This window comes from Pistacia vera, unplaced genomic scaffold (genome assembly GCF_008641045.1).
Source record: "Pistacia vera cultivar Batoury unplaced genomic scaffold, PisVer_v2 Contig157, whole genome shotgun sequence".
Classification (NCBI taxonomy): Eukaryota; Viridiplantae; Streptophyta; class Magnoliopsida; order Sapindales; family Anacardiaceae; genus Pistacia; species Pistacia vera.
This window is the reverse complement of record NW_022195652.1, coordinates 527032-539483: the sequence shown is the minus strand read 5'-3', so window position 1 is coordinate 539483 and position 12452 is coordinate 527032.

Sequence of the window (12452 nt, the reverse complement as noted above, 5' to 3'; positions counted from 1 at the left end):
GTCCTTCATTTACCCCTTCTGGGACACTGACACCTTCTTGAACCATTGCATCTCCCTCCATTTCATCCCTAATCACAAACCATTCTCCTGTCATATTCTTTTTAATCAAACCCATTTTATACAATGTCACATCCCCTAACAGATTATTTGCAGAAAACTTAATCTTATTTGCTTCATCATTAAGGGCGATCTGAATACCCAACTTCTCACATATTAACGTAACAAGTATCCCCCAACATATTTCTCCTTTTTCTACTTGAACTTCTCACAACTTCTTAATCAATAACTTCGATGAATTTACTTGCCTCCCTGCTATTGCTGCTTCCATGACCATTAAATCCTTAACTGTCACATTTCCATTTATCTCTTTCCTACCATTAAATGTGTAAGTCATATATCTGTGAAATACTTTCATAGCAGGATTCTTTAACTTTGTAGATTTACACCTATGTGGATGGTAAATCCCTATTCCAGAAACATCCATCCAAGCTTTTTTGGAATCCCACGTTCTAGATACGTTATCCAAACCTTCGAAATCAAATTCTATCCAGGTTGCTAAATCTTGTGGTCTCACTACAAAGTTCTGATTCTTTAATCTAAAAAAACATTGTATACGCCGAAAACTCATCAGTATCTGTCTCCACAACTTCCAAACTACCAAAAAACTCATAGATCAAATGCTTATATCCATCATATTTAATACTCACCAACTGGTCCTATTTCAAATTATGAATCCAACCATTCATTTTATCAAATAAACCCAAACTTGTTATAAGTCCTAAATCCAAACTTCTTCCACGGCAAATATCTCTTTTCGACACCTCCTCGTATTGCTTTTTATGTCGCAAGTCTTGAAATTTGATTCCAGATAACGATGTGTCTTCATGAGGAATGGTTGTATTTTTTGCTCTTACCATTTTCTGCTTTCTTCTAAAACCTGTATACATAAAAAATTCATCATCATAATCAGTCATAACTAAAGAAGTTTGAAAGATGCAAAAGTGTTAATAAGAATGGTAGGTAAAGATTCCTTCATTTCTCATAGTGTCTGAATGTTACTTTTATGCATAGTTAAATATACTTCTTTTGCTGCTATTATTATTTTTAAAATGGTAGGTGTTGGCTGACATCTTTAGATGCAGGTTTGTGTATTATTCCTTCATGTACCCACAACAAGCCTTATGGATTATGGCAGCAGTTTCAAAATCCATAGTTCCTTAAAGTGGGAGGCAGCTACAGAAATCATACAAGCTGCTCGAAAGGGGTTTAGCCAAGAAAATAGTGGAAATAATTTGTTTGATCTGTTCGCCTGCCTGATTGATCATTTGATCAAATTGTGCTTTCATTCAGGCCAGTCAAAAGCAAGGACAATTAATATCTCAACAGAATTCAGTACCTTAAAAAGGATAATGCCATTGGGAATAATTATGCCTACTCAACAATCCCTTACTATTAGTCTACCAACAGATGATGTGAATCTCAACAAATCACTTTCCTCTAATATCTTTTCTACCTCAGATCTTCCTACGATATTTGGAATAGCTGATGAGGCTGAAATTCTTTCATCTCTTCAGCGAACTAAAAAGGTACACTCTCCAGGTTATTGATCTTATAAATTCACCTGAAAGTGCTTTTTGACTTATTTTTCTGAATTCATTTCCAATAAATTTTTGGCTTTGTTTTTTAGTGTTTCAATTCACATCATACCACAACTTTGTTCCGAGGCAAAACATTTGATGTTGTTGAGAAGATATTGTGTCTGAAGTAAAGTTTCCTAACTTACAAAAAATGGAGTAAATTAACCAAACCTTTATTATGGACATTTTGGCCCTCAAGAATTGCATTTTGATTTTGATAAGCATTTGAAATTTTAGGCATAAGTCACGAATTGTGCCAATTTTGGTGATAATCTATATAGACCATACCACTTAAGCTTCATCCCTTTGCCATGTTCTTTATAGACTGTTCTATTAGCTACCTAGATGGTTAATAAGATAAGTCATCATCATGTACATGTTGAACTGCATACGAAAAATCAAGCTTACCTCTCAACCAGAATACTTCCTATTCTAATTCACTTCATGCTAAAAAGTTGTTGCTTCTATCCTTGATCAAATTCTCACCTAAGTTTTGGTTTTACAAGTAACATAGATACATTAAACTTCACCAACTTTTCAATCTCAAAATTCAAACTACAATTCATTTCATCCTCCACTTATTAAAAGATTAATAATAAATTATGCATGGATATTGCATAATCATAATCAAAACGTAATGGATACGTTGAATTTAAAATTAAAAAGCAAATGAAAAACAAAAGCAAAACATAAGTGCTTTTGTTATATAAAGAGGCCAGACATAGTATTCCTTGTGTGAACAAAATGAAGCATGCACTTTATGTGTTAGCTGCCTCCAAATATGCTAATTAAAATATCTTAAGTAAGTTACCAATAATGCCCTAGTTACCACTCATATGTTGTGGAGTCATAAGAGTTTATATAGCCTCTTAATCAAACATGTTAATCAACTCAAATTTCTAAATAACATTCATTAAATACATAAAAGAGTAGGAATTTATACACCAAGACCTAATGCACATCAATCAGACAAAGTCCTCAGCACAAATCGATTGGTCTAATTCTTTTCTAAAGTGTGATTCCTTCACACACTTACTCCCAAAAGCATCAACAAAAAATAAGAAATTTCAGCATTACTAAGAATGAGATGGAGGATTACTCATTCAGATTTTACATTACTCTATATGGGAAAACTTTATGTTCCTGATAACAATAGGCCATTCAGATTTTAAATGCTACCATGATGCATCGCGCCAAAACGATAGAGATTAGGCTTTAAGGGATATGTACGCAAACAGAAATGTGCTACCCAAGTTCCAAGTAAGTAAGACTACATATCATCAGAAAAATTCAGGTTTCAATTATTTGTTCAATGTAATTCATTCAAAATTTTGCATCAAAAAATACAAACTCAAAAATGACAGATGACTTCGATGACAATATTAACACATTCATCAATTACTTTCCATAATGGAACTGTCATAACCAATACTTCATACCTTAGCCACTCAACCTCAATCATCAATCAAACACAATAAAACATGATGAACACAAACCAAATTAACTGAAACACTTACTTGAAAAATGGCAGATGGCTTTGAAGACTTGGAGCGGCAGATGAGGAACCAAGACAAAGAAGTGAACATTGTAAAACAAGCTCAATCATCAATCAAAACCAATAAAACGTGATGAACAGAAACCAAATAGACTAAAACACTTACAATAATAATGACAGATAAGGAACTTGAAGAAGAATAACGGTAGATGAAGAACTTCAACGAAGAAGAAGAGCGACATATGAGAACATTGATGAAGAAGAAGAACGAAGATGAGGAATGAAGACGAAGAAGATGAGCAAAGATGAGGAATGAAGACGAAGAAGAAGAGTGGCTTGCTGTTTTTTAATTTGGGACCCAAATTAATTTGACCTAAATTCCACTTTCAAATACTCATTAAACAATGGACGAGCATCCATCTAATAAGGATGTTCGTCCATTAATCAGGGACGCCTGTCCATAAAATATGGATGGGCATTCATAAATTTTGTTTTATAATTTTTTTTTAATTTAAAGTATGAATGGGCGTCCATTATTCAGGGACGCCCGTCCATAACATATGGACGGGCGTCCATAAATTATGTTTTATTATTTTTATTTTTATTTAAAGTATGGATGGACGTCCATTATATGTGGACATCTATCCATTATTCAGGGTCGGCCGTCCATAACATATGAACGGGCATCCCTAAATTTTGTTTATAATTTTTTTTTTTTTAAATTTAAAGTTTGGACGGGCATCCATTAAAGGTGGATGCCCGTCCATAATATAGGACGGGCATCCATTACTTTTGTTTTAAATATGATTTTAATTTAAACTATGGACGAGCGTCCACATTGAATATGGACGGGAGTCCATGATTTTTGTTTTCAAATTTTTTAAATTTAAACTATGGACGGGAGTCCATTATAGGTGGACACCTGTCCATAGTAAATGAACTCTCGTCCATATAACATGGACGGGAGTCCATCATTCATTTTGCATGGACGGGCATCCACATATAATGGACTCCCGTCCAATAACAGCGAACAACCATCCATAGTTGATGAACGGTCGTTCACTCACAAAATAATTGTTAATGTGATACGTGGCTGGTCTGAGTCACATGATACGTAATTCGATGTAAGAATTCGGTGCCCAGTCCCGGTATCCGTAGCATTATTGTTAAACTTTTAATTATTTGTTCTAAACTGTCTTTATTTAAAATATTAGTTTAACCAATGGAAACGTTATTTGGGGTGAGAGTGTTAGTTTTTGAAAATCTATAGGAAAGTGTTTTCATGCTAAACCAGTTAAGGGTGGCAGGGTAATAAACCTTATAATATTATAGAGTAATTACTAACAATATTGGGAAAAAAAAAACTATAATAAAGAAAAATTATTTATTTTTCTCACATCTTAAATTTATTGAAAAGGAGCATCAATGAAATGGTTTAAAATTAAATAAAAGAGCTTTGATTAAAATTTTGGATACACTTTTATTTTTACAAAATAAGGGAAAAGTTTTTAAGAAAAATTGTCTGTTGATATATTTTTAAGGATAGTTTCTACACACCTGTCTTAATTTCTATATTAAATTAAATACTTATATATAAATATGTTTTTTTTTAATTTGTCCTAAATAAAAAAAAATATTTTAATCCATATACATAATGGGAAATGAATATGATAAATTTATATAAGTATGTCAAAATCAGTAAGATATAAAAAATTAATAAAATATTTTTTTAAATTATGATTTCTTTTTCTTATCTCACATGTTTAATATTATAAATGTGACATATTATATTAAATTAACTCTATTTTTTACCTTAGTTTTGACTCTAACATAGACCCTAATCACATGATTTAGAAATAAATTCATGAAAAAACTTAAAAAAGAGAGAAAATAAAATAAAGAAAAAAGCATGGCCTTTACTCAACAACAACAATCATGAACATTAATCACCAAAACAGCAACACCACCAAAGAAGAAGAAGAACAACAACAACAAAATCAAAACCAAAATCAGAATCCAAATCATCCCGAAAGAGACACCATTTTTGCCTCAACCCTGGATTCCAGCTTCAACCAAACCCTCACGAATGTTCAGGGGTATGTTAAAAAAGATTCTTTTTTTACAAATTTTATCATAAAATTAATTTTTTTGCATCAGATTTGAGTGCCCATTTGGGGATTAGCTATAGATCTTGGAAATGGTTTTTTGGGTGTTTTGTTTTATTGGTTGTTGTGGGTTTTGTTTGGATTTGGGGATTGGTTTTGGTAGGTATGGTAGATCTCTTTAGTTGGGCTTGGTGATCTAGAATTTGAGTGTTATGTGAAATTTTTGGTTTTGATCTTTGAGATGGTGATATTGTTGGAAATTTGATGTGGTTTTGGTTGGTTTTTGTGAAATTTAGTGAGAGAAGAGTTGTGTGATTCGTTTGAGTTTGATGAATTCATTGCTTCAAGAGAGAATGCAAGGAGAGGGAACGAAAGATTGAAGATTCATTTGGATCTAAAATATTTTAAAGCATGATTTTTGTTTTTGTTGTTTAAGTGTATTATTATTGTAAATTAGAGGAGTGTGATTTACTTGGGGAATTACATTAGGTTTTGATCTATGACAGTTGTGAATTTGTTATTTATGAAAATTTACTTGCATATTCGAAATTTGCTAACTTATATTGAGTGCATTATTGCAAATAATTTAGTATGGTCTACGGTGTCACTTTCTTGTGGAAGTTGCTGCTATTAGCTACGAATTGTAGATATTTTCATTTTCTGATCTCATCTTCATCGGGTAAATCACTATCAAATGCCCTACCGACCAGCTTGCCATTTGAATAAATACGAGGTAACATTAATTAGATGCCTTAGAACTTGACACAGTAGAATAGGATAAAGACTAGATTCACTCTTAGCCTAGCAACTCGAATATACGAACATGTTAAATAAAATAAAATATATATCTGACATGGGAAGGCAAGGCTTATTTGATATGAAGGTGAGAGAGACATACCATAGTTTTTCCATTTCTTCCTTGAAAGACTTTTTTCAGTAATTGATATTTAGATCTCAGCTGTCCAACATACTCAGCCTTTTCATCATCAGGATACAATCAAAAATTGTTGATGCTGGTTTTTGGCACCAACTAATTGTCACGTGCGTATTGCTGATTGGTGATTTAACACACGTGATAATGAATATATCCAGTGAACTGAATGCAAAGAAAGCTTTTAAAGTGGTTCGGATGCTAAGGTAGCAAGTCCTACGTCCACTGATTTGTATTGATATTAGCGTGGGTCAGGTTGCAAAGCGGACTGACTTACAGAGGAATTATGAAAAGTCAATGTGTTTACAGGAGAGAGAGTCTTTATAAAAATGGCCGAATCCCTTTAATGAAGGGGTCTTCCTCATTTTATACTAAGCTGAAGCGTGTAATTATCATTAAATCCATGGGTTGGTGTGATTGTCAGGATATAATCCGGCTTTATGTCTCATTGCTCTCTTCCCAAGCTAATTTCGCATGATTTATTGCAGGGGAAAGGGACGCGTGTAAGCCCCATATCATGTAGCAGGTCTGACGTGTGCGTGTTGCCCTGACGGGAACAGGTCACTCTTCACGTGATTTTCCCACGTCAACCCTTATTTCCCCAGGCACAACAGGAGCCCCCTAGTTTCTAAGGTTTGAGGATCGAACATTGGAAACTAAGTCGCATCGGAGCTTCTGGTCGCCCCGACCTGAATGGGATGAGCTCGACACAGGACTATTGGCGAACACGATCTTGCGCAATTCCTTGCCTAAGCGACCTGACAATCTTCAACCTTGCGACCTGGATCTGATGGACTCTCCTTTCCGTACCTTAGAGATTCAATGAACCTGGTTCTGCGCTGCCAAGCGCTCTGCACGCGTTAAAGTGTGTCAGACACATTAAATGCGTTGCGTTCTGAGCCGACGTCGTTTCGAATTCGAAACGACGACTCTTATCATGGCATTTAATGCGACGTGGGCGTATTTAATGCGGGGAGAGAGAGAGCTGTCGTTTCGGTTCCGAGGGGTGGTAACCGTCGGTTCGCAATCCATATAAAAGCTTGTATTTTTCAAATGAGGTCACCGAAATTTCTTTCGATTCGAGTGACAATCCTTTGCAAACCAGGAACCATTCTCTTCCGATCAGCGCTTTTCAGGTAACCGGAACGAATTTCGGCCTCAGCTTCGTATCCCAAAGAGTAAGCTTCTCCTTTCCCTTTTTTATTTTTTTTTATTTTGCCATGCTTTGGATGGACCACGGCGTTGGGTCTCCCAGTGTTTCACTGGGGACGTGACGCCGTCATTGGATTCGAGCCGTGGATGGCGGCTCGAGTCACTGCTAGGTTTTAAGAATGTCCCCTGCCGCCGCACGGGACTAGCACGAAGGCCTAAATGACCGTGTCTGTCGATGTTACAGACTGGAATGGAACCGTCAACATCCAGACCCGAGGAAGGAGCCAGCTCGTCCTCGCGGGAAGTTCCCGAGGACGCAGCCCTCGATGTCTACTCGGTTCTTACCTCCGAGGAATATAATAGAATAAAGAGGCAGTTTGACATCCGCGCGGAGGTGTTCCTCGACCACACCAGACCGTCACGGCGCCCGGCCGATGGCCTCGCCGCGATCTCTGAAGAGATCTTCAAGGGTGGAGGGAGGATTCCCTTTCACCCTTTCATCAAATCGGTCCTGGATCATTTTGGGATCGCACCAATGCAGTTGACGCCAAACGCGTACGTCATCACTGTCGCGATGTACATCGCGTGCTGCGAGAGCGGCTTGGGAGAGCCAACGGCGGTGGAGCTCGGCGTCGCCTACTACCTTAAGAAGAGTAGGGACAAGGACTCGTACTATTTGTCTCGGCGACCTACCATTGCTGCGGGGATACACAGTTATCCCAGCAATGCGGGGGCCTACGAGACAAAGTTCTTCTTTTTCTTTTAATAACGGCCACTACCGTTTTCAGGATCCAAGTAGGTTTTCTTTCGCTGGGTTTATTATCTGCTCGCCTGATCCATAGTAACGACCTGTTTTCTTTTGCAGTCAATAGAACGACCGCGCAGGCGTTACTCGCCGACCCAGACAGGCTTGTATCATTCGGAGTACTAGACGAGGAGAGGCGTGACGCGAGGAAGCTTGTGACAACCGCGAACTTGCTAAAGTACGGTTTTTTCAGCGACAAGGCGTCGTTAGAACCCCTAGAAGGTAAGTTATACCGGTTCCTTTCTGGTCGTAGAATAAGTTTGTTTACTAACACGTGTTTGTGCAGAAACTATGCCTCCGAAAGAGTCCGGGCAGTCTCGCCGAGCACCGTTTGTCTTTCCTCAATCGAGGAATGAGAGGGCGGCCGAAGCTGCTTGCCCCGTCCCGGCACAACCAACACGAGCTTCCGCGCCCTCAAGGCCCCAACCCGCTCAAGGAGCGACCAGGGCTGAGCAGGTCGTTCAGGCGCCCCCAGCCCGTCCAAAGCGTAAGGCTCCAGCTCAAAGGTCGAAGAAGAGGAAACAGGTTCAGGCCGACGAGTCTGAGACTGAATCCGAGGAGGAGCCCTTGAGGTCGCGACAGGACTCAAAGAGGCTGGGAAAGGAACCCGTGGGCGAGGCGATCGCGAAGGACACACTAGTGCTCGACTCACTGGGGGGCCTGCCCGAGTATCTGCAACCGATAGTCTATTCTCTGCTCGAGTGTGGACTATCGGAGTCTTATGACGAGTTCNGAGTGTACAAGTTAAAAGTAAACAAGAGATCGAGAGAATTTTTCAAAACTGAAAATATTATTAACTTTTTTCTCTGATTACAAATATACAACGCTTCTCTTTATATAGAGAAGTTTGGATTTCAAAAGACTTGAATCCGTAAGAAAAACAAAATATACAAAATAACATGGCAATCACAAAAGACATGTGATATGACTTTTGACTAATAAAAAACTAACATTTATCTTAAAGAAAATAAAGAAAATGACATGGGGTCCACATGTCTCCCATGTTTTAAACAAAAGTTAATTATTACAATTTACACATATTACATGAGACAATACGACACAACATTCAAGATTTTCTTTAAATATGTTTCGTTAAATTGTGTCGGCAAAATCCTGGTTGTCCACGTATTCCTTCCGCTTATTGGATACACGTCAGCGTATTACGTGTTGGACGTTTCCGGTTGTCCAAATCTCCATCCTCCAAATTTTTATTAATCTTTGAAGTTATCCACTTCTATAAGATCAATAAAATCTTTTAGAATCTCATCTTCTTGGGCTTCTTGGTTGTGGGCTAAGACCAACCTTAGAAGATCAATAGTACCTTCCATCAAGACCTGCTTGGATAAATGGGCTAAATCGAACCCTTCTAATAGCGTTTTTAATTGGGCCTGATTATGTTGAAAAAGAGTATCCTGGATCACAGCGTACCTGTTTGGTATAACTACCACTATCCCATGTTGGATATGGACAGTAGCGTTTGCTTTAACAAGCTCCTCCAGTTTGGATTTAACTAGTAGCAATTTTGCAATATGCAACCTGGTCCAATCTTCCTCTTCTTTCTTTTGAATTTCTTCTAGTGCATAAGAACCCATTTTTACCTCATTATCGAGCATAATTCGGTACCATGGTTCTCCTACAAGAAATTCCCATATCTGTATAGGTTGAACATCATAGCTCTCTTGTAATGAGGAAGTAATCATGCAATGAATGTGTCAACTTTTCGATTCAATACACAGAGCGTTTGCTTAACCGCATCTGACATATTCGGATCCACCATCGCTTCCTGTACGTCAATTTGCATTGTATCGATCCATCCTTTAGTCAAAAGATCTCTACATAAACCTTTTCTAAAGATTTTCCATGGAACGAACAATTCCATAGCTCCATTAGGATAAACCGCTAATCCTTGAACCACATTTGTCAAGTCAGTTTTTCCCAATTTCACTATTAATTCATTCAAATTCTCGAGTTTGAGTGTTGACATGTCAAACGAATGACATTTTCTCATTACCTCAAGTTTTTGAATTCCTGCTTCGTAGAGTAAAGCAGTTCCCTTGAAGTCCTCATCCTTATAAAACAGTTTGTCAGCTTCCAGCCAAGCTAACCTTCTTGCTAGCTTTTCCAAACACCTCTGCAGCTGTACTTCCCATTGTCCTGTCGCCATTGCGATCCTAATTTAGGTTTCCAGATTCTCCCAGAGTGTTTGACTTGCAAAAGTTAATCTTATGCCTTCTGGAAAGCTAAACCTCTCACAAATATCTGCGTCAACTAACCGCTTTTTTTGTGGAGTGTGTGTCACCACGCTGGTAGCGCCTGACGATGATTCCTCAGAATTTTTTATCTTTGACAGTGAACAAGTAGCCCGTTCATGTCCTTCCTGTTTACAAGACCAGCAAACCTTTGCTTTTTTCTGAGTTGTGTCCTTCTTAAGAGTAACTCTCTTTTCAGAAGGATTTACCTTCGTAGAAGTTTCACCCTGCAATCGTTGAAATTTCGGGTTTCTTCTATCTGAAGTATCAGAATCATAGTCACGATTCTTTCCTTCAACCTGCTTTACAGTAGTATCCTGCTTAGAAGAAGAAGCCACCTACTTATCCGCAGTTTTCTCCTTTTTAACAGTAATCTTTGAAGTAGAAGTAACCTTCAAAGGGCAGTTCCTTCTCAAGTGTCCTCGTTGCTTACACTTGGAGCATGAGAAGTGATTTCCAGTTTCTTTCTTGTCTGTCATTATCCTGTAATTCTTCTGCAAAATTTCTTGACAAAAAGTCATCAACAAAGTTAGATTTACCAGAAATATATTCAAATTTGATTCTATAATTTGCAAACCAAATCTGCCATCTGATTAGTCTAGCTTTGTCATCCTTTAAAGATAGTTTCATAAAGGTTTTTAAATATTTAAAGTCTGTCCTTAAAGTAAATTCCTAACTGATTACGAACAGTCGAAATCGGTCAATATATTCTTTCGCTGCTAAAACTTCCTTCTCATGGACAGGATAGTTTATTTCAGCAGGAGAGAATTTTCCTGAAGCATATCGAACAATTCGTTTAATATTATCAGTACCCTTAGCCTTAAGCACACCTCCCCAATACAAGTGAGATGCATCACTTTCTATAATGAGTTTATCCTCATCTTCCGGGAGTTTTAAAGGTTTTAATTGCTTTGTCAAGGCTTTGGTCCGCTTAACACAATTAGTGTCTTCAAGTGTCCAAACCCAGGGCACTTTATCACTAACCTTAAGCGTCAAGCCATTAATTACATTAGCTAGATTAGGAACATATTCGCGCATTTAATTGGCTAATCCAAGAAATTGCTGTAACATGTTCTTATCTTCTAGCACATCTGTAAATTCCAACAACTTCTTTGAGATATGTTCTTGGAGTTGAATACCTCCTTCACCTATCTCAACGCCTAAGAACTTCACCTTGTTCTTAAACCATTCTACCTTTCTTTCAGATAGAATCATTCCATTATCAAGGAACCTTTTTATCACTAGTCTAAGATGATTTACATGTTCTTCCATGGTTTTACTAAAAACCAGAACATCATCAATATAGACTACACAAAAGTTAGATAAATCTCCAAAGACTTTATCCATTTTCCTCTGGAATATTGATGGTGCCTGCTTAAGCCCGAAAGGCAGAACCATCCATTCAAACAATCCTTTCGGACAAGTGAAAGCCATCAAAGGAATGCTTAACTCCTCCATTCTGATTTGCCAGAACCCTAACTTTAAATCAAATTTAGAGAAGATTTTTCCAAATCTAGCTTTATTCAAACAAGCTGATTTGTTTGGTATCTTATAAGCATTGTCAATGGTTTTTTCATTTAACTGTCTATAATCGATAACTATCCACGCTTTACCTCTTAATTGCTTAGCTTTATTCATGACCATGAATGCTAGCGAAGAGTGTGGACTTTTACTGGCGCATATCAATTGCTTTTCCAGCAATTCCGGTATTTGCTTACTGAATTCCTCCTCTGCATCAGGAGTATAAGGATAGGATTTGGTCACTATTTTATCATCCTTCCTTTTCAATTCAAGTGAAGCATATATACCATTCCTTTCCCATAACTTTAATGGTTGATCATCAAAGCATGGAGAAAGTTCCTCTTTAAAGGATTTTACAAGTTCTTCGATCCTTAAAGAGTTCTTTTGGCTCTCATTTTGAACCATCAAGATTTTTTCCTTATGTATGAATTTATCCGTGCTCTCAAGGCATGCACCAGAGGGATCATCCTCTTGCGATATACCTCGTGCGATTCGGTTTGTATGATAACTAGGATACAACCTTTGAAAGAAAACATTACAAGCCTCATCCACTTCTT